Raw genomic sequence first — 22,299 nt, 5'->3', positions numbered from 1 at the left:
TGTCGAGTCGAGAAGGATGATTTTCGGCATGGGGGTTCTTTGCTCTCAGGGCCAAGCAATAAGCGCTACTTATGTATTAGATGGTGTCTGTTTGGTACAGATTTGATCTTAAACCTGATGAATAGTACTCTTGGGTTAGCAGATGTTGTTGCCTTTGATTGGCCTAATTGGTTGATGACTATAAGTTTAGCTTCAGCTATGATTTGCTTCATAGCTTTTTACTCTGGTTGTAAGAGTTCTTGCTCGCGACCTTTTATCAATAAACACTACAAAAAAATGTAGTATTAGTAATGTGTGTATTGTTCATTAGTTTTCACCATGTTACCATTTAGTAACGTGCCAGTTTGTGACACATTACTAAATTTTTTAATAACGTATTACTTTACCCACGTTACTAAATGATAACGTGTCAAATTTGACACGTTACTTACTAATTCAAAAACTGGAAAAAAAATATAAAAATTCGAAAACTTTAGTAACGTGTCAAAGTTGACACGTTACTAAATGGTAAAGTGTCAAATTTGACACATTACCAATTTGAAAACTGAATAAAATAAAATAAAATAAAATCATAGTATAATAATAATAATAATAAAATTAAAAAAATTCGAAAACTTTAGTAACATGTTACTAAATGGTAATGTGTTAAATTTTACTAATTTGAAAACTAAAAAAAAATAATAATAATAAAAATAAATAAAAATAAAAATACGAAGTCTTTAGTAACGTGTCAAAGTTGACAAGTTACTAAATCGAAACGTGTTAAAGTTGACATGTTACTAAATGGTAACATGTCAAATTTGACACGTTACTAATTCGAAAACTGAAAAAAATAAATTAAAAAAAAATTGAAAACTGTAGTAATATGTCAAATTTGACACGTTACCAACGGGCATTGGAAACATACGCCAGCTGGTTCCCTCTTTTTCTCTTTTTCTTTTTCCTTCCATCTTTTTTCTTCCTCCCTGCCGCACTTTTTCTTTCTTCTTTTTTCTTCTCTCTTTTGCTCTCACGCCCCCTATACCCCCATGGCAGTTCCCTCTTCTCTCAAATGGGAAGAAGAAAAAGAAAAGGAGAAGAGAAAAGGAAGAGAAGATAAGAAGAAAATGAAAAAGAGAAGAAAAATTTTTCTGCTGGGTTTGGGTGTTTGAAATTTTTCTGCTGGGTTTGGATTTTGCTGCTAGGTTTGGGTGTTTGAAATTTTTCTGGGTCTGATTTTCTGGTTGGTTTGGTTTGATTTTTCAGGTTGAATCCACTTGGGGAACGAAGATCGTATACTCTAATGGGTAATTTTTATGATTTTTATGGTTAATTTTTCTGATTTTTCTGATCTTTTTATCTCTTTCAAATTAATTCATTATTTGCAACTTGTTTAGTTTCTTTTCTTAATTTTCAAATTAATTCATTATTTGCAACTTGTTTAGTTTCTTTTCTTAATTACATGAGTATTGTTGACCCAAGACACTATAGAGGAGTAAGGCAGAGACCGTGGGGAAAATGGGCAGCCGAGATTCGAGACCCACAAAAAGCAGCAAGAGTTTGGCTTGGGATCATAGTAAAGGCTTTGAAATTATTTTTAATGAAAAATCACAACTTGCAGGCCTAAGAGTACTACTCGTTCAAATTCTGGAAATAAATTTGAAAAAAAAAATTATTTTTCCTTTTACTAATTTTTTAAACTTTAGTAATGTGTCAAATTGACACGTTACTAAAATTTAGTAACATGTCAGAAGCTGACACATTACTAATAGGAATTTAGTAACATCCAAATTAGTAACACGTTGCACACGTTACTAACATTTAGCAACGTGTCGAGCCTATTGACTCGTTACTAATGTGTTGTTACTAATCAGAAGGTTTTTTTGTAGTGAAATGAGTATATAATGTTCTCTTTAACAAAAAAAAAAAAATTAAAAAAATACTGTGTAATTATCTAAGCTTAAACAGGAAAATAGTTGTACTATTTCTGATTTAGTGAATCTGATTAGCACGTCCTTTAATATATATATATATATATATATGCTAACGAAACCATCCCACACCAATCAATAAGTCTTTTTTGGTCTGGGACGTGAGGCAGCAAATATGGTATCTTATTAATTAATGTTATTAAAAAAAAAGTACATGAGAAGCACAAATCATTTAAAAAATGATAAAGCTACACATATTCTCACTTTTTTGTACCTAATTCCTCACACCTATAAAATTAGATTAAATTTATGATATCTTTATTAAATTTTAATCCAATAGTAATTTTAAAAGCAACATATGGAGGTAAATAATGACAATATCTCTAAAATTAATTTTTAAAAAATATGTATTTTTCACGTATTAACGTTGTGTATTTTAAAGAATGAGTTGTATATTCCCAATTGGTAGGAATTGATTTACTGAACTGAATAATAATATTCTGTTATTGTGAGGAAAAGTAATTATTATATATTTGATTTACCATTTTTTTTCTCACAAAAGGGTTACTTTTGATCGACTAGCAGCCAATCCCACCTGTCCGGTGGTCCGAGCAACCAGCACCCTCACACTTAGGGTGATCACTTATGTTCATATTTTTTATTTTTGTAATATTTGAAATTGAACATAATGGTTTATTTGATAACAATTAGAAATTTATGTAGTAAATCAGTACAATTTAAGCCGTGATTTGATAAAATGTATACCTCAAGATCACTACATAATTAATTTTTCTTAAAAATAAAAAATTATAATTATACGGGTTATATGGTTCATTAATAGTCAAGCCAGTTAGACCATATATAGTTCTATTATACTGAGAGTATGAATTGTTTGAGATTGATTTTAAAAAAAAATTGTGATTTGAAGATGTTGAAAATTTTCATTTTCAAATGGCAAGCAATGAGTTGTCGTTTTTTTTAAAAAAAAAAAAAAACAAAAGACAATTTTAAAGGCAAACTTTGATTTTGTCAAACGCTTAACTACGGGCAAGCCAGGTCCGTCTTATTCAGCGACCCAAAAAAAAAAAATGGGAGCTATTTTCTCGAGTTTTGGTTGAATATTCCTACTTTCCTACTGGTAAAAAAAAAAAAAAAACGCCGGTCAGGTGCTCCTTGCACCATTGTGAAACGGAAAATGATTAATTTCCTTCTCGGGTCATTCTCTCATCTCTCATTTTTCAAAATGCGCCCCAAGTATAGTTGGCTATCGGCAGTGGAGATGATAGCAAGCAATAATCAAATACATAATCACCCCGCAAAACAATATTAATCATTTCAATAACTCAAATCATGCTCCTGTTAACAATATATCTTCTACCGCATCATCATACTCCAACACTATCTCAACAGCCAAATCAAAGATCTGTTCTGTTAGTTGATATTTGCTGATACCATGAAATCTTCTGAGATTGAATAATTGTATTGATATCAACACGTACAATTAATAGATCATGTAACCAATCTAACAATAGTTTAAATTCAAACAAACTATATCTAGCTATATATCTATACATTTGAATAATATCTAGTTTATCTATACATTTGAATTAATTAAACTATAACAATAATATTTGAATGGTTAATTACCTTCTGCACAATATCAACAACTGTAGTATATCACTTAACAGAACAGATCTTTGACTTGGATGTTGAGATAGTGTTGGAGTTTGATGATGTCGTAGAAGATACATACTAACCATTGCAAAGGTGATTTTATCATAACCATTTTTTCCCACGATTGCTTGAACCTAGCTAGCTAGCTACTTGAAATGACAAAAAAAAAACAAAACAAAAAAACAAAAACAAAATGAAGAACTAGAAGAAATGAGACATCAACATCAGAAATATGAAGGGCTTCAATTAAATTACTAACTATTAAAATGTTGATTAAATCATTAAATTTATTATGATATCAGTCTATAAGAGCTGAGGTCCTAAGTTCAAACTTTGACTTCGTCTATTCAACCTCCATTTAAATCAAATAATCATTGCTCATCTTCGTAAGGTTTTAGAACCGGAGATCGGTTCTTCTCCTCGTTGGATTTGTTTTGAAATTCATTAGTGCTTATCATTCGTCAAGAATTGCTTGGTTTTCATTTAAGATGCTTGCTAATGGGCTTAATATGCCCTTTGATTTTGTTTTATTTTATGCTTTATGCGGCTCTTTAGAGAGGATGGACTCATTTTTTTGACAAACTAAATATTGAAACATCTGAAGACAATGAATTAAATTAATGTATTATTTACTCTCCTAATTCTCATATGTTACATATTTATTATGTAACTTTCATGATTCTCATAAGTTACATATTGATTATGTAACTCTCTTAATTTTCATAGGTTATATATTGATTATGTAACTCTCCATTCTCATAGGTTGCATATTGATTATGTATTTATTGTATTCTTGGTCTCGTCCAACTATAAATAGGTCATTTTATTATACAATTTCAATCAAGTGAAAGAAAGATGTAGCCAAGAAAAGGCTTTGACATGTGGGCGTAGGGCATCAGCTGAACCACCTGTATCTTTCTTCCTTGCTTTTTCTCTTTATTTATTTCTTTTTATATACTTTAACACTAAATCACTCCCTCAACTTTGGCCCTTAATCATATTGCTCCCTAAATGTCTATTTTTATTTGTACTTCATTGAGTTTATCGACTTTATAAATTTGTGATCATTTCGTTCAATTTTTTATTTTATTTTATTTATTTATTTAATTTTTTTTTTTTGGCAGCCCAAATATATATAAGAGTACTAGGGCCAGCTTGATAGATTTTGGGGCGTAAGACAATAAGTTAAGTGAGACATTTTTTTTTAATATATTTAAATATTTATTATATTATATTTATTTTAATATTTCTATTATAGTTTTTTATCTAAAAATCAACTTTCTTACTTTTTGTGATGCATAATTAGTAATTAAGTTTTTATAACATCTCATTTTCAATTGATAATATGGATAACCATTCAATTTTTATTGTGATATTCTTGATCTTCTATAAGATTTTATCAAGTTTAATTTCAAAAAAAAAAAAAGTATTTCTGCAAGAGCAATCCTAACATGTATTGTACGTCAATAAAATTTTATAAGCAATATATGCAATTAGAAAAGAATAAAATATTTTTATATAATTTAATATGTCAATTAGTTTCTTCTATTTGTAATATTTCATTCAAAACTTATAAAAAAATAATAATAATAATAAGAACTTGAAATAAAAAAAAAAAAATTCAAAACTTATCGATTCAAGAACCTGAAATAGTAAGACTTACAAGTTATTCCCAAGGGATAGCTCAATCGGCTGTAAACCACGTCTCATAAAGCGGAGGTCACTAGTTCGAACCCCTCTTCCCCTTCCTTTGTGTGGACATGTCAAAATAAATAAATAAGATTTACAAGTTGAAACTTTCCATATTCATCTAATTCAAATGGACGTTGGAGAAAAAATTATGGATGTTGGAAACATTTATGCACTTTGGACTTTCACGAAAATAAAAATTGGACTTTCAAAAAAAATAAACATGATTGAACTTTCCAAAAATTTATGGATGGTAAGACTTTCCATGAATATGAATAATGACTTTCAATTAGTAAGTGATATTACCATAATTAGGGGCGGAGCCAGGATTTTAGTTTAGACGGGTCAAGATTTTTTTTTTTTTTTAATAAATGAAAAAAAAAAATAGAGTTAAACAAAAACTAAAGTACGCACTTAATCAAAATATTAATTAGTTATTAGTTATTATTTAAAACAGATAAATGTAACTTACAATGTATTTTGTCGCACCTAATGTGTTAATTTATTCAATTACCCTTGATGAGTCCTCATACTTTGAAATCCCTCCATTATTTTTTTCATTGCTGATAATCTTCAATATATCTTTCTCAATGGTTAAGAGATTAATAAAGTTGACAAGGTCTTTTTTGTATATATGCTCTTCGAATTTGATCTCTATCACTAGGATGATAATTCGATTTTTGTTTTTTTTTTTTCTTAAGCAATTATCTACTAGCAAATTTGCTAAATCTATAGAATTTGACGGGAGCTTAATAGAAGGACAAAGTTTTCCTCCAAACTAGGTTAGAGGAAATTCCTCAAACTTAATTTATAAAAGTGACGTGTCCATTTTTAATAACATGTGAGTACACTGTACACATAAGTTTTTAATAAAATGTATTCTAACTTTGTCACTACTATTAAAAAAACATGTGTTTTTCACATATTCAAAGGACACATGCCACTTTTATAGACTAGGTTGAAGGAAATTCGTCCAACCTAGTTTGGAGGAAAACTTTGTCCTTAATAGAATTATTGTTTTTCTCCATAATTAATCTCAAGTAACTAAAATTATATATTTGATACAATTAATATATCTATATAATTGATTTACAAGAATAATATAAATATAAAAACTTGGGGAAAATACACTTTATCCCCTGAACTATCCACCAATTTGCACTTTTAACCCCAATGTTTAAAAAGTGACACTTTAACTCCCAAAGTTTTTAACATTGAAACTTGACCCCCATGAAATACATTTTACCCCTTGAAGTATTTTGAATTGACACTTTATCCTCCAAAACTTAGTTACTTTGAAGGTAACGTGTTAACTCAAAATACTTGAGAGGGTAAAGTGTACTTCATGGGGGGTCAAGTGTCAATGTTAGATACTTTGGGGGTTAAAGTGTCACTTTTTAAACATTTGGGTTAAAAATGCAAATTTGTGGATAGTTCAGGAGGTAAAATGTATTTTTCCCTAAAACCTTAATCAATGTAAAAATTTAATTAGATATTTGAAACTTATTAATGATAACATTACACTTGACTTATATGATCAAGAGACCCTACACGATAAGAAGTCTGAGAGATTTCTACTCACCTTTCAACTACTTGAGATTGTATTTTGTATTTCAAATATAGATATAGATAGATAACTCCTCCACTTGTATTTAAATTCTAGATACTATCTACTCATGATGTAAATATAACCCAAATTGCATCTCACAATCTCTCACGCAGTCGCCTCCTCTCCGACCCACGGTCTCCTCTCATCTCAAACTCACGCTCTCAGTTTCTCACGCAACTGTGCTTAGCGTCCACCGGAACTCCGATCAGCTAAGGTTTATCTCTTTCTGAATCTCTTTCATTCTCTCTGTTTAACTCACGTTCTGATTGTTTGAATCTCTTTCATTCTCTCCGTTTCACTCACGTTCTGATTGTTTGCTTGTTTTGTACGTGAAGATCAATGCTTGAATCCGATGAGGAATGCGAATGTACGATGACCGAAGAGGAAATCCGCATCTATGAGGATGAAGTTTCCAAGAGCGACGTAAGTCAAATTTACATGCAATATTGCAGACGCCTATCGATCGCCTATGCTTTAATTAATCCTTTTTTATTCAAATTCGTTTTCTTAATTAGGGCTTTGATGTTAGCCCCGTAAGTGGCGACCCCGGAGACGTCTACCTTATTCAACCATGTAACATAAGCAAGTCCCAGAATTTCGAATTGTATTCGCAGCTTGCAGTCGACGAATACAACCGTCGCTTTAAGGTTTTTTTTTTTATTTTGTTTTTTTCTGGTGGCGACCACGGAGACGTCTACCTTATTCAACCATGTAACATAAGCAAGTCCCAGAATTTCGAATTGTATTCGCAGCTTGCAGTCGACGAATACAACCGTCGCTTTAAGGTTTTTTTTTTATTTTGTTTTTTTCTGCTGTGTTAATTAATTAATTAATTAATAGGAATTAGGTTAATTAATTAATGATGAAATTTAATTTGTTGTCGTACGTGTAGGAGGAGAATAGAGTTCTGGAGTTTGTAAAGGTTTTGAAGGCAATGGGTGAGCAATCCACTGCATTTATATGTTATGTAACATTCGAAGCCAAGGATGTTGGTGATGGAGGCAAGATTAAGATCTATCAGGCTGTGGTGTTTGATGGGCCACTCAAGGACGACATTGAGGTGGTTTCTTTTAGGCTCAAACCTGAGGATCATGAGCAAGGTAAACCTCATTTATTCCACGCATTAATTCCTGCCTCACAACTTATTGTTTTCCTTAATTTTGTTCACATAACAAATAACTTACTTAAAAAAATATGCAAGTGATTGTTGGATATTCTATTTCATTTGTTTTTTGTTTTCATCTGTTGAAAAGTTAGTAATTTAAGTGAAGCTCTACACATTTCTGATTTTAATTTTAATTTTCTTTTTCTTTTTTCATTTCAACAAGGTTCAGACAATCATGGGAAAGAATGGTTGTGGAAGCATCAACATTTGTTTCATGAAGTGGAAGCTTGATCTCTTTAGTTATTGAGCTGATCCTAATGTTTTCAGTATATATTTATCCCCATAAAAAGGTAAACTAATGGAGATGAAAGAAGGATAATAGGGTAATGTATAGTATTATCCAACTTGAATACTTGACAGAAAGGACTGGTGTAAGGATGACAATGATCTGCATGATTATTCATAATTAGGGTTATAATACGTAGTATGGAATAAGATGAGCATTATTGTTCTTATACGTTATGCCGGTTAGTATGATGTTTGTGTCGATCACTACATGCATCAAAGCTTGGTTTGATTTACTGAACCTAATAATAATATTAGGTTATTGTGAGGAAAAGTAATTATTATATCTTTATTTTATTATTGCTTGTGATCTCATGTTAAAAATTAAAAACAAAAACAAAAATGCGCCGGTCACGTGATCCTTGCACCATTGTAAAATGGAAAATGATTAATTTCCTTCTCGGGTCATTATCTCACCTCCCATTTTTCAAAATCATCATATGGTGCCCATTGCCCAAATATGGGAGGCTATCGGCAGTGGAGATGATAACAAGCAATAATCAAATACATAATCACCCCCATCACCCAATTACCAGCAAAACAATCTCAATCATTTCAATAACTCAAATCATGCTCCCTTGTCATGGCGTAAACATACATACTAACCATTGCAAAGGTGATTTTAACATAACCATTCTTTACCACGATTGCTTAACCTAGCTAGCTAGCTACTTGAAATGAGAAAAACAAAAACAAAATGAAGAAGTAGAAGTAGAAGAAATGAGACATCAACATCATAAATATGTAGGGCATCAATTAAATTACTAACTATATAGTTAGTAATTTAATGATTTAATCAACATTTTAATATATTAATATGTTGATTAAATCATTAAATTTATTATTGTATCATTCTATCATAGCAGAGGTCCTAATTTCAAATGTCGACTTCGTCAATTCAATCCTCATTTAAATCAAATAATCATTACTCATCCTCATGAGGTTTGAGAACCGGAGATCAGTTCTTCTCTTAATTGGATTTGTTTTGAAACATTAATGCTTATCATTCACCAGGAATTCCTTGGTTTTTGTTTCAGATGTTTGCTAATGGGTTTAATGTGCCCTTTGATTTTGTTTTATTTTATGCTTTATTCGACTCTATAGAGAGGACCGACTGATTTTTTAGACCGACTAAATCAGTCCCTCAACTTTGGCCCTTAATCGTATTGCTCCATAAATGTCTGTTTTTATTTGTACTTTATTGAGTTTATCCACTTTATAAATTTTTTTATTTTTTATAATTTCGTTCAATATATATATATATATATATATATATATATATATTGGGCAGAGCTTGTATGAAGCTTTAATTATTAGTTTGTTTTTTCCCCCTCAATAGGTGTAAAAAAAAAAAAAAAAATTCTAGCCACCTAGCCCACACTATGAGCCCAAATATATATAAGAGCAGGGTCGACATGATAGATTTTGGGGCTTAAGGTGATATGTTTAAGTGAAGCATTTCTATTATATTTAAATATTTATTATATTATATTTATTTTAATATTTCTATTATATTGTTTTTATTTATAAATCATCATTCTTAATTTTTGTGATGCATAATTATTAATTAAGTTTTTATAATCAAGTTTTCCAACATCGCGTTTTCAATTGATAATATGGATAACCATTCAATTTTTATTGTGATATTGTTGATTATATATATAGGATTTTATCAAATTTAATTTCAAAAACAATTATTTTTGAAAGAGCAATCGTAACATATATTGTCAATAAAATTTAATAGGGGATATATGCATTTAGAAAAGAATCAAATATTTTTATATAATTTAATATGTCAATCAAAACAATTTCTTCTATTTGTAAATTTTCATTTAAAACGTTTTTTTTTTTTTTTTTTTTTTGATTACTTATTAGATATAGAATGAGTAAAAGAGGCTTGTAACCATGTCGCCCATGCAATTTGGTGGCATTTCATTCCACCCTTTATTGGTGGTATTGTTAGGAATGAGAAAATTTAATCATTTCCTTGATTTGTTCTCATTGAGCTGAATACGATTCAAAAACTTCCTATCAAAAGAATCACTTATCGATTCAAGAACCTGAAACAATAAGACTTACCGGTTGAAATTTTCCATATATATTCTTCTAATTCAAATGGATGTTGGAGAAAAAATTATGGATGTTGGAAACATTTATGCACTTTGGATAAACTTTTCAAAAATTTATGGATGGTGAGACTTTCCATAAATATGAATAATGATGTGGATCCTCTTCAGTCCATTTTTTAATCCACAAATGGGGCACCTGTCTCATTAATAAAAACAATAAAATATTATTTAAGATTAATAATAACAATAATAATAATAATAATAATAATAATAAAAGAATGGGGTGTTGGAAAATGGCCACCACATCTTGGCAATGATCGGCCACCCCCAAGGGCCAGATAAAAAAAATAAAAATAAAAATAAAAATAAAAATTCTAGGATTTTTTACCTTTGGGGTGGCCGAACCCTATACATTAAAATAATAATAATAATAATAAAAATAAAAATTAATACGTAGGATCCTTTTGGGATTATAATTTCAAAAAGTGCAATTAAAAGTAGTGATTTCAAAATGTGAGATTTGAAAACATGATTTTTAAAAGCACAGTTAAAACGTTTGGTAAAATTGCAATTTTTTAAAAATGCAATGCCCAACAATCCATTTTTTTGTGATTTGGTTTGAAATTGAATTTTTTTTCAATGATGATCAGTTGGGTCTATCTTATGCTTAGTTGACGATTCTTGAATCAATAGTTCTATTTATCACAGTGGGTTGGGCACAGCAATTACAAATGGAGTCTATGGCCTCCTGCCACTTAGGACTTTTATGGGCAAAAAAAATGATATTTTTATTGCACTATAGCATTTCTCTTTTCTTATCCCTAAAGATAAGTTGGCGTGGTTTTTTTTTTTTTTTTTTTTTTTGACATGCCTACACAAGAGGGGGAAGGAGGTTTCGAACTAGTGACCTCTATTTGGTGAGGTGTGGTTTTCAGCCAATTGAGCTACCCCTTCAGATTGTGTGGTTCATTCAATTAAAAAACCAAACTCTATACGTTAAATGTTATGGAGACCATGTCACATTAACTTTGTAAAGATGAGAGGAGGATAATAGGATAATGGATAGTATTATTCCACTCGAATACTTGACAGAAACGACTAGTGTAAGGATGACAATCATCGACATGATTATTCATAATTAGGGTTATAAAACGTACTGTGCAATAAGATGAGCATTATTGTTCTTATACATGTCATCTATTAATTTTATTAAAAGTGAATATTAAAATCAAATACTTTTAACAACAAACATCAATTTAGTAGATTGGAATTCCAAGCCAGTTAATAGAAAAACTTATTTCTAACTAAAAACAATAGTGGAAAAAAGAAAGCCACTCCTTTTCAAATTTTCATATTGTGTACTTATATATAAATAAATAAATAAAATTAGTTTTGATTTTCTTTTTATCTTTCATTTTTTAGAAAGAAGGAATTAAGCAGCGGAAGTGAATAGCATTTCTCATTATTATTATTATTATTATTATTATTATTATTATTATTTATTTTGTTTATCTGCAGAAAGAATGAATTAAGCAGCATGGCAGAAAGGTCGGTTCCTTTTCATATCCAATGAAATCATACCACGTAGTCAATTTGAAATGACTTCTTTGACCTCCACGCTAGACTTAGTAACGTGTAGATTCCAAAGGTTGTTTTTCAAAAGTCCCAATTTAAACAAAAATCACAATTTCGCATAATAAATATTTGATAAAAAAATATTTTTTAACATGTTTTACTAAATATCTTTGCGATTTTAAAAACGCAACTATTAAAATCTCACTTATTGAAATCGCAATCTCAAACTGACCCTAAACAAATTTCAAGGACAAAATTTTAATAAGAGGAAGGATGTGACATTCTATAAATTCTATAGATTTAAAATAGGATCACAAAGGATGATATATATATATATATATATTAGAATAGGGGACTATTTGTGGGAAATATTGACCAATTAGATCAGGAGGAGCCTTCTAGAATATAGGAGGAGATTTAATTTTTTAATATATAGTCCTAAACCAACGTATCCTCCAAGCAAATCAAACTAACGTGTCTCTCTCATCATTCTCCGTTTGACACGTGTCTGCCATGCTAAGCCCACTCAGTTTTTTTGAAGCCACTTGTCCACCATCTTGTTACATGAACCTTTCTCTCTCTCTCTCTCTCTCTCTGTGATTATTTTAGAAAAACCCAAACGCCTCTCATCTTCAGGCAAGAAAGTTGTTGCAAGTTCTATCAAATTTCTGTAATGTATTATGGATTCTCAGTTTCTATATAGTATGGATGATGGATTAATTATATCAAAAACTTTATTTATACTAGTTGTCTCTTTCACTTTCCCTTGAGCTTCCTTGTGTTTGTTTAATAATAATAAAAATTTTCCTTAATAATTGCGAATTCATTTAGTTTGCGTATCCCCTATTAACCATAAATGGGGTCGTGACAACAGTGGTATCAAAGCAAAGTCATTTATAAGTTTGACTTTTTAATAGAACCATAGGGAACAACATGAAAACCCAGCTTAGGTTAGGTTGCACCACTACACTTACGATTAACTTTTGCAAATAGTTAGTAGGAAACTCTAACTTATGACATATTGCAGAGTTATGGCGGAAGGTGGAGAAGGATCATCACAAGGCTTGGTGACTGAAACTACCCCAGATATGACTCAGATGTTTTAGGCTATGGCTAGACAATTCGTCACGGCCATAACTGATCTTAGGAGAGAAGCACCCTATGAAGAGGAGCGCGGCTACCCATTCAAACGCTTCAAACGATTCCACATTCCAATGTTTGATGGGAAACGAGATCCTATGGAGTCTAAGAATTGACTGACCGACGTGGAAGAATTTTTGCGACTCGCAGGCTATATGGAAGAACGAAAGGTACAATACACCGCCTATTGACTATCAGGTGAAGCCAGACATTGGTGGATCGCCAAGAAGGTATTGCTGATTCAGGAACTAGGTAGCGAGGATGCAATCTCTTGGCCGTAATTCCAAAAAGAATTTCTCCAAGAATATTTTCCTAAGATTCTCAGAGATGCGAAGGCTCGAGAATTCATGGACCTTACCTAGGGCAACATGACAGTCACTCAATATGCTGGCCGCTTCAATGAATTGGCTCGCTTCACTCCCTACTTGGTGGTGGATGAAAGAAATCAACTAAAGTAGTTTGAACAAGGCCTCAACCCACGGATCCATGACCTTATAGTATGTTTTGAAATTCCAGATTTTGTGGAATAGGTCAACAAAGCCTCCCTAACTGAGGAGAGCATAAAGAGAATGCTATGGCAATGGCAGAATCACGAAAGAAGGTCGCACTCCCATCAGACAAAAACCAAGCAGGATGGAAACGAAGGCTAAACAGAAATAATGAAGGAGTCAAACCCATGGGCAATGGACTGAGTTCAACCAACGGCAAGCCCTGCTCCAAATGTCAACGCTCCCACAATGGACCATGTTGTGTGGGGACTAATATGTGTTACCGATGTGGACAGGTTGGCCACTTTGCACGAGATTGCCCAAAGGCAAAAGAAGGCGCGACATCACTACAAACAGGGAATAATCATAGACCACCCACTCAAGCCAGACCAGGTGAAGTGGAGATAGAGAACGAAGTAGTTACAGGTACTCTACCTCTCTTTACTGGCATGGCTGTCGTTTTATTCTACTCTGGTGCTACTCATTCTTTTATATCAGCTAAGTATGCTACGAGATTTTGTATTAATATAGAACCTGTGGAAGTAGGAGTAGTAGTATCTACCTCAGTGGGCAAATCAATGATATGCAGGAAAATAGTCTTGGGCTACCCAATTCACATTGAGGGGAGAACCTTCACGGCTAATTTGATAGTATTCGACATGGAAGGGTAATAGATTGGTTATCAAACAACCATGCCATCATTGATTGTCGCAACAAAGAAATAATTTCTAGATTACCAGCCGACACTGAATTCAAATTTGTTGGAACCAAGGTTAGTGCTACTCTGCAATTAATCTCAGCAACACAGGCCAAGCAATTCCTACTAGAAGGATGTCAAGTCTACTTGGCATGCCTAAAGAAGTCGCCTCATGAGGAAAGGACGATGGAGGAGATACCCGTGGTGCAAGAATTTCTTGATGTTTTTCCATAAGACTTTTTAGCACCCCCCCCCCCCCCTCAGACAAGGAGATAGAATTTTGCATTGATTTAATTCCGGAAGTAGCTATAATACCCAATGCACCCTACAGGATGGCACCAACGGAATTAAAAGAATTGAAGGCTCAGCTACAAGAATTGTTAGATAAAGGATTTATTCACCCTAGCGTATCGCCATGGGGAGAGCCTGTACTCTTTGTGAAAAAGAAGGATGATACCTTCCGGATGTGTATTGACTATTGAGAACTTAATAAAATTACCATCAAGAAAAAATATCCACTGACTCGCATAGACGATTTGTTCGACTAGTTGCAGGGTGCTCAAATCTTCTTAAAGATCAATCTTCGTTCGGGATACCACCAGCTAAGGATAAGGAAGGAAGATATTTTCAAGATGGCTTTCCGCACCCGATATGGCCACAACGAGTATTTGGTAATGCCATTTGTGTTAGCAAACGCGCCAGCAGCATTCATAGATCTGATGAACCAGGTATTTCAGGATTTTTTGGACCAATTTGTAGTAGTGTTCATTGACGATATCGTACTCTACTCCAAAAGCCTGGAGGAACATGAAGGCCATTTGAGGCCTGTTTTGCAAAGGCTTAAGGAAAAACGATTGTACGCGAAGTTTTCAAAGTGCAAGTTTTGGCTGGATAGTGTTACTTTTCTTGGCCATATAGTGTCAAAAGGCAGCATCTCGGTAGACCCAAGAAAGTCGAAGCTGTAGTAAATTACGAGAGACCCACCAATGTAAATAATCATAAGTTTTTTGGGTTTGGCCGGCTGTTATCGAAGTTTCGTGGAAGGGTTTTCAAAATTGTCTAGACTACTGACTGCTTTGACAAGGAAGAATGTTCGTTTCTAGTGGATGGATGAATATGAGCAAAGCTTCCAAGAAATAAAACAACGGTTGGTAATTGCTTCAGTTTTGACGCTTCCTTCAAAATCTTGTGGATTTGTTATTTATAGCGACGCTTCCAGAAAGGGGCTCGACTCCGTCCTTATGCAAAACGAAAGAGTAGTAGTGTCTGCTTCTTGACAACTTAAAAGTTATGAGCTGAATTATCCCACCCATGATTTAGAACTTGCCACAATAGTTTTTGCATTGAAAATCTGGAGACACTACCTTTATAGGGAGAAATGCGAAATTTATACAGATCATTAGAGCATTAAATATTTATTCACGCAGAAGGAGTTGAACTTAAGACAGGCGATGGCTAGAACTAATAAAAGACTACGACTGCGTAATCAATTACCACCCTGGGAAAGCCAACGTGATCACAGATGCCGTAAGCAGAAAATCAAGAAGTGAAATAGAGTGCCTAAAAGCCTTGCCCCATAATCTGAAGATGGACATTGATACGCTCGATATGGAGATTATCATAGGAGAGGTGCAAGTATTAATGGCGAAACTCGAGATTAAACCCACACTACTAGGAGGAGATCCGCATGGCACAAGAAAAGATGATGAGATCATTCGAATAAAGGAGAGGGCCAGCAAAAGTCGGGCCCTGGAATTTTATGTCACATCAGATGGATTGTTCAGATACCAGAATAGAGTTTGTGTACCTAATGATGAGGAAATAATGAAGCACACTTCTCACCATACTCAGTACACCCTAGAGGCTCTAAAATGTATCAAGACATTAAGTGGCAGTTTTGGTGGAATGGAATGAAGCAGGACGTTGCTGGATTCGTAGAGCGATGCTCGATGTGTCAACAAGTCAAGGCGAAACATCAAAAACCTGCAGGACCATTGCAACCTCTGGAGATACCGGTATGGAAATGGGAAGCAATAGCCATTGACTTTTTAGTGGGGTTACCACGAACTCAGGTTGAGTACGATGCAATATGGGTGATTGTGGACAGATTAACTAAAGTCCTTCATTTTATACCAATAAAGGTGAAATACTCAAGGGAGAAGCTAATAGAACTTTATCTACAGGAGATTGTCTGATTATATGGGGTACCTGAATCAATAGTGTCAGATAGAGATTCTCGTTTCACGTCAAGATTTTGGAAGAGTTTACAAGAAACAATGGGGACTAAATTGAGATTTAGCACTGCCTACCATCCTCAGATAGATGGACAGTCAAAGAGGACCATCCAAACACTGGAAGACATGTTACGAGCCTGCATATTGGATTTCAGTGGTAGTTGGGCACGCTACCTTTCTTTGGTGGAATTCGCCTACAATAATAGCTATCAAGCAAGTATTGGGATGGCCCAATATGAAGTGTTTTATGGACGGAAATGCCGTTCCCCACTTTATTAAGACGAGCTTGGTGAATGGAGAATTTTAGGAACAGATATTGTGTAGGATACCATAGATAAAGTTGCATTAATCCGACGAAGATTGTCAGCATCTCAAGATCGGCAGAAAAGCTATGTATGCAGATATGTATCGAAGAAACTTGGACTTTGCAGAAGGCGACAAGGTGTTTCTTAGAGTGGCACCAATGAAGGGAGTTCAACTATTGTATAGAGGCAATGCTATACAATAGTATTTTCAACTTCTCTCTATCGTATAGTATTTTCATGCCTCAATATAGAGAAAATACATCATAGACCATTCCCATGTAATTAAATACGAACCTCTGTAATTACAAGGAGATATGACATATGAAGAAATTATGGTAAAATTGCTAGATCGCAAGGTCCAAGAGTTACGCACAAAGAGCATTCCACTAGTAAAAGTTTTTTGGAGAAATCATGAAATTGAAGAAGCGTCATAGGATTAGAAAATGATATACGTAAGAAATACCCTTATCTATTTGCTAAGAACTATTAAAATATAAGGTATACGGTAGCGGATATATTTATTTATTTATTTTTATATGTATGCTTTCTGTTGCATTACAGTGTATTTATATAGACTAAGGGTGCATTTGAGATTGTGATTTCGCAAGAATAATCTGTGTTTTTAAAAGATATTGCAAAATGTAAAGCAATTGGCATTGCGATTTAAAAAGCACTTAATTTAAAATAGGAAAAAAAATCTGTGATTTTTATAAGCAAGCTATGAGGTGCTTATTTGAAAAAAACCTTGATTTAAACCAAAATCACAATTTTACATAACAAATATTTGATAAAAAAATCATTTTTAACATGTTTTACCAAATGCTTTTGCGATTTTAAAAAGTAGTGATTTCAAAAACGCAATTTTTTTAAAAACTCAATTATTTAAATCGCAATCTCAAACGGACTCTAAGCAAATTCCAATGACATATTTTTAATAAGGGGGAGGTTGTGACATTCTATAAATTCTATAGATTTAAAATAGGATCACAAAGGATATATATATATATATATATATATATATAAAAGAAGACCAATTAGAATAGGAGACTACTTGTAGGAAATATTGACCAATTAGATCAGGAGGAGACTTAATTTTTTAATATATAATCCTAAACCAACGTATCCTCCAAGCAAATCAAACTAACGTGTCTCTCTCCTCATTCTCCGTTTGACACGTGTCTGCCATGCTCAGCCCACTCATTTTTTTTAAGCCACTTGTCCACCATCTTGTTACATGAGTCTTTCTCTCTCTCTCTCTCTCTTTGATTATTTTAGAAAAACCCAAAAGCGTCTCATCTTCCTCACGCGTTCTGTAACCAAGCAAGCAAGAAATTTGTTGCAAGTTCTTTCAAATTTCTGTAATGTATTATTGATTCTCAGTCTCTATATAGTATGGATGATGGATTAATTATATCAAAAACTTTATTTATACTAGTTGTCTCTTCTACTTTCCCTTGAGCTTCCTTGTGTTTGTTTAATAATAACAAAATTTTTCCATAATAATTATGAATTCATTTAGTTTGTGTTTCCCCTATTAACCATAAATGGGGGCATGACAACTGCCCTCCTCCTTCTTAGGGCTGGGTATCGGTCGGTTCGGACCGGTTAATGGGCTTATTGGTCGGTTAACCGATAAGCTATCGGTTAACCAAATCCTAACCGATTATTGACCGATAAGAAGTGTTAACTGAAAATTATCGGTCATATTGGTAATCGGTTTAACCGGTCGGTTAAATCGGTTTGGGCTTTTGTGGGCTTTTACGGGATGCTAATTGAACCAAAAATTAATTGTTTTGGAGGCCCAAATACGTTTTGTTAGGCTAAAGCCTAAAATAGCTTATTAAAAATTAGTTATTTTAGAGTATATTTTTCGCTAAAATAGCTTATTGAAGCTTTTTTTTTATATTGATCCACTACAATAATAAATATAAAATTCTAAAAAATTAAAAATTAAAATAACTTATCGGTCATATCGGTTTTTCGATAAAAAATTTTTAACCGACCGATAAGCTTATCGGTATAAAATTTTTAACCGATTACCGACCGATAACTATCGGTTATGGTTAACATCGGTTCGGTTAAAGTCGGTAATCGGTTAATCTGTCCACCCCTTGAGGTTTGCTTCGTTTTCAACCCTTGGCCTCTAAAGAACTACAAGAATTCGTTAAGTAATAATATATTAATGCAAGAAGATATGTATGCCAAACTCCTTCTCTCTCTTTTGTTTAGAGAGAGAAGCTTTCATCCTCAGTGTTGATTTTCTACCTCAACTATGAGGTCTTGCTTCCACCTTGTGCGGCTTTGCTGGGGGAGGAGGGATATCGTTCCTCCTCCCTCTTTCCCTTTCATTTCTCCTTTCGTTTTCCCCTTTGCTTCTAGGATTTTTGTGGTTTTTTCTTTTCTTTCTTGCTTCCCTCCTTCTTTTGCAGATCCAAGAGATTTTCTCTCACCACCGGCCGCCTCTTCTCGGTCGTTTTTCACCATCGTCACCGCGTTTACTGTTGGGATGAGTTTGGTTCTCAAATCTACTTTTCAAGCTAGATCTACTTTCTTCTTTCATTCCCAACCTTTGACGCGCCAACTCATCGGATTCTCCGGCACTTCAGTTCCCTGCCGTCGCCCTCCGCACTCCACCAGTCCTTCCTTGCCCATCTCTCCGCCGGATCTATTGTTTTTGGCGGTGTTCCGTTGTTTTGTTTCCTTTCTCTGTAACTTTTTTGTTTTGTTTGCTTTCTAGCTTTTGTTGGGTTTTTGTTTAGGCTCTTATCTCCCTGTTTTGTTGTTGGTTTATCTTTTGCTAGAGATTTTGTCTACTGGTTTTGTGTGTTGTGGTGTGGGTGCTCGTCGATGCTCTTGTTCCTGCCTTTTTTGGTGCTGGTCGTTTGGTGGTTCCCTTTGCAAGAGTTACGAAAGGTTTTCTTCTGATGACTTTTGTGTTGCCTTTACTAGCAACCTTGCGTGGCCGCTCTTGTTCTCTTGATGGGTCGAGTCATTTATTTGACCCATTTCCAACGGTTTCTTGGTTCTTTGATTGCAGCACCATCTTCTGGTTGGTTCAGGGCCATTGTTTGGGTAGCCTCCAGCATTAACATCTCTATGTTTGCTTGCTACTTTACATCTATCGGATCTGTTAGAATTATATGTTGCTCTAATTTGCCTGAGATTAATTAATAATTGGCCAAACTTATGGACTATTTTAGTGAATAGTTGTTTTGCTATGAGTTTATACAAGAAGATATGCATGTGAAAGACATTATACAATTCTAACAACTAGAACAAGAAGTTCTTTATGAGTTTATACAAGATTTATAGTAAATAGTAGTTTGTGAAGATTTGCTTTCTAGCTTTTGTTGGGTATTTGTTTAGGCTTGGGGAAAATGCAATTTACCCTCCTGAAGTTTCAGGAGTTTTTTAATTTTAATCCCAAAGTTCAAAAATTGACAATCTACCCCTCTGAAGTTTTAAAAATTTGCCATTTAAACCCTCATTTTAATTTTTCTATCTAAATGGATGGAAATCTATGAAATTACATCATTACCTTCAAATTTTTTTTTAAATGGTAAAGTCCACATACCCCCCTCAAACTACCACCCAATTGACAATGTCCCCTAAAACTTTCAATTGCGACAATGTACCCCCCAAACTACCAAAACATTGTCAATATATATCCCCCCAAAGCTAGCAAAAAGATCACAATGCCCCTATATATTTATCAATATGACAAAAATACCCCTAAAATTCAAAAAAATAAAAATAAACGAAAATTTTAATTTTTTTAAAAAAAATTATTTTAATTTTTAAACAATTTTTTTTTTTAAAACCGAAATTTTTATTTAAAAGAAATCAATTTTTTTATATTTTTTTTCTAATAAAAAGATTTTTTTCTTTTTTATTTTAGGTTTTTCCATAAATTTTAATATTCTTTTTTTTTTTTTTTTTTTAATTTTACTAAGGGTAGTTTCGTCAATGAGGGGGACATTGACAATGTTTTGGTAGTTTGGGGGGTACATTGTTGCAATTTAAAGTTTGGGGGAGACATTGTCAATTGGGTTGTAGTTTAAGGGGGGTATGTGGATTTTCCCCTTTTTAAAAAATTTCCGTCCAATTTAACGGAAATTAGTCACGAAATGTTTAAATTGCCAATTTTTGAAACTTTACGGGGGTAGATTGCCAATTTTTGAACTTTGGGGTTAGAATTGAAAAACCCCTGAAACTTCAGGGGGGTAAACTGCATTTTCCCCTTTAGGCTTTTATCTCCCTGTTTTGTTGTTGGTTTATCTTTTGCTAGAGATTTTGTCTTCCGGTCTTTGTCTACCGGTTTTGTGTGTTGTGGTGTGGGTGCTTGTCAATGCTCTTGTTCCTGTCTTTTTTAGTGCTAGTTGTTTGGTGGTTCCCCTTGCAAGAATTACAGAAGGTTTTCTTCCGATGACTTTTGTGTTGCCTTTGCTAGCGGCCTTGCGTGGCCGCTCTTGTTCTCTTGATGGGCCAAGTCATTTATTTGACCCATTCCCAATGGTTTCTCGGTTCTTTAATTGCGGCACCATCTTCTGGTTGGTTCAGGGCCATTGTTTGGGTAGTCTCAAGCATTAACATCTTTATGCTTGCTTGCTACTTTACATCTATTGGATCTGCTGGAATTATAAGTTGCTTTGATTTGCTTGAGATTAATTAATAATTGGCCAAACCTATGGACTATTTTAGTGAATAATTGTTTTGCTATGAGTTTATACAAGAAGATATGCATGTGAAAGACATTATACAATTCTAACTACTAGAAAAAGAAGTTCCTTATGAGTTTATACAACAAGATTTATAGTAAATAGTAGTTTGTGAAGAAGCAAATAGATCCCATAGTTTTATCAATACACATCTACATTCTTCCCAACTTTGTACACTCAAATTTAATAGGAAAAACATGATTTGATTCATTTGGATGTTGGATGGCAAGCAATGGTATTTGCATCTTACACTTAATTAGACGATAGTTTCAATAATTATACCAAATTTGAGTTGATAATAACATCTTTTTGAACAATTGAAGGTCAAGTTATACATGAAGTTTTGATTGGCTCGAGAGATGTGGCTGCAAAATGCATGTAGAAGGTTCTAAAGCAAAAGGCCATGGTTTCAAGTGCAAGGCAGGCTCTCTATGAGCTACTGACCGTTGGTGGTGTAAATGTTGTTAGATATCTTGCTAACAAAATGTGTAAGGCTTGGAAATCCTTGAGATAAGACTTCACCTATATTTTTTAAAAGAAAAAAATTTTCTTCAACACAATGTTGAACCATTGAGTGACACTCTAGCTTATTCCTATGCGGTTGGCCCCTACAAACTTTTATGATGGAGTTATGCTAAAGAATGATGTTGTGGTCACTGCCGCCGTTATGTACCATAAAAAATAAAATAAAAACTCGGATATTGCTATTTTTAAAAACTTTGAATACCCTACCTACCTCCC

The 22,299-nt window shown here is 33.3% G+C and overlaps 1 pseudogene; it reads left to right on the top strand.

Moving 5' to 3' along the window:
- The first annotated feature begins 13,004 nt into the window (after window positions 1-13,004).
- Window positions 13,005-14,275, top strand: LOC148588006 (uncharacterized; annotated as a pseudogene).
- Window positions 14,276-22,299: the final 8,024 nt, after the last annotated feature.

This window comes from Corylus avellana, chromosome 1 (genome assembly GCF_965113065.1).
Source record: "Corylus avellana chromosome 1, dhCorAvel1.hap1.2, whole genome shotgun sequence".
Lineage (NCBI taxonomy): Eukaryota > Viridiplantae > Streptophyta > Magnoliopsida > Fagales > Betulaceae > Corylus > Corylus avellana.
Note: the sequence above shows the minus strand (reverse complement) of the source record. Positions and strands in the feature narration are given on the sequence as shown.